The sequence below is a fragment of the Protopterus annectens genome, chromosome 3.part1 (assembly GCF_019279795.1).
Source record: "Protopterus annectens isolate FY-2018-M chromosome 3.part1, PAN1.0, whole genome shotgun sequence".
Classification (NCBI taxonomy): Eukaryota; Metazoa; Chordata; order Ceratodontiformes; family Protopteridae; genus Protopterus; species Protopterus annectens.
This window is the reverse complement of record NC_056732.1, coordinates 846,771,228-846,773,727: the sequence shown is the minus strand read 5'-3', so window position 1 is coordinate 846,773,727 and position 2,500 is coordinate 846,771,228.

Below are 2,500 nucleotides of genomic sequence, written 5' to 3'. Positions count from 1 at the left end.
ATGCCTAGAGAGAGATGAGACATATACAAAAGACCGTACTCAGATGGTAGAGGAGGAAATGAAAGTTTATTTTTAGAAAAGTTAGAACTTCTTTGGCAATTAAGAACTAATGTAATGAGATTTCCAGGCTTAAATGAGATGTGTTCTATTAAATGTATACTTAGATTAAAAAACTTAGAAAGGTGAAACCGTATAATTTTACAATTTTACACACATATATTTAAATATGAGTGTAAACTAAACATTAAAACCTCAAAAGAATTAGATATGATATCAAATTTAAATTTAAAATGATTTATTTATTATATATTTTATACTGAATATTAAAAATGTTCATTAAATTTTACTAAATTTAGATTTGTTAATATTTATTAATATTTATTAATATTTATTAATATTAAGTTAACAATTATAAATATCAACTAGGTTCATTTAAATTATAAACCTTGTTTGAGAGTGCACTTTAATATTCCAATAAGCCTTAACATTCAGTTTCAGCATTTACTAATTTAGAAGATATAAAAGATTTAATTTGTTAAGTCAGATTAACTTCATGTCTGTAAACATACACACATACATTTGTTATTTTGTAGTGAGTGAAATATGTAAGTGGAAAGGTTCATGTACTTGCTACGCCAAGATAGTTTAGGTTTACTTGAATATGTACATACAGTTTTAATGTTTTAACATTATTAAAAATACTATTTTATATTTATATTTAGATTTATAGTAATTTAGGTAGTGACACATGTTGGTAGGAAAGGTCCATGTATCTGTTTCAAAGTTTTTAAGTGTCTTAGAGCATATTAATACTAGACAAAATAAAATAAAGTATATTAAATAAGTTTTTATTTTAACTTGTTGAATTGGTTGTATTTACGTAAATGTTCAATTTTATAATAGAAAAATTTTATTATTTATGTTTAAATAAAGTGTATTAAATTAGATGCAATTAATCAATTAAGATGATGACATTCAGAGAGACTATATAAAGATGTAATTTAGTTATGGGTTGTTGTTTCTGAAGAAGTTGGGGCAGGAGCCCTGACGAAAAGTGTATGATTATTTGCACACTTCAAGTGGAAAAGTGGAATAAAACGTGTTCGTGTTCATTTGAAAAGTTTCCAGTATTGGTTTATGCAGTTTAAATTACAACAGTGTTACTAGCGTTTATTCTGGCTTTGGTGCCCGAGTGAGGTGGAGCGTTGTGTCAGTTTAGTTGTTTTAATTTTATAAAGTTTGTCACCGTACTGAAGTTATTTGTGACTTAATGGAAATAGTCTTGACCAATAATGTATTTACATTTAATGGCCAAGTATATATACAACAGGATGGCGTAGCTATGGGCACTTCATGTGCCAATAGCTACGCCAACTTAGTAATGGCAGATTGGGAAGATAGGTGTCTGTTTGAGATGATAGAATTTAAGGAGAAGGTCCAATTTTACACGCGTTTTGTGGATGATCTCTTCCTTATTTGGAAAGCAGAAGAGTTGGAGCTTTTTGATTTCTTAGGAAAGGTGAATTCAGTTACACATTACTTAAAATTCACGATGGCAAAATCAAGAGAAAGTATACCCTACTTAGATGTATATGTTGAAAGGTTACCGAATGGGCTCCTTAATACTGGTGTCTATAGGAAAAATTGTTATAGAAATACATTTCTGCATAGAAGCAGTATGCACCTGGAATATATATTTAACAATATAGTTAAAGGTCAAGCGATGAGAGTTTCACGCCTGAATTCAAACAGTTCTGGATATAGGGATGAAATAAATAAATTAAAACAGAAATTCTTGAATCGGTCATATAAACCGGAAGAAATAGATGCAGGTCTAATGGAAATGGATATTATGAGAAAAGATAGGGCATATCCATATTTTGCAGATAGAATGGGAAATATCGAAGTCATGAATCCCATGAATGAAAAACAGATGTCGAATGACATTAAAGTATCCATATATTATACACAAGATGTGAAAAACATCAAGGATATATATAGGAAGCATTGGGATATATTAATGACAGACCCCAGGATTTCTGAAATAGCAGGCAGCCATCCAAAGTTTTTGTATAAAAATAAACTTAACCTATATAGGATGTTATGTGGTTCAGATAGGGTAGGAGGAGTTAGCTAACATATAAAGAATGGTACAACGAAACCGTGCCATAAATGTAGGTATTGTTCATATATTAATGAGACAGAAATATTTATACATCCCACCACACAGCGCAGTTATACATTTCAAGCACAAGCTACATGTAATACCACCCATGTGGTCTATCTTGCCACATGTATATGCTGCCCTGCATTTTACGTGGGCAAGACAGATCATAGGTTAAGGGACCGGATAAGAGAACATTTGTACAATATAAGGATAGAATCCTGTAATAATGCATTATCAAAACATGTACAAGAAAAATCTAAGGAACATGTTTTTAGATTCAAGGTTATCCAGGTAAACCAAGCTACCATTAGATGTGGGGATATATCTAATAAA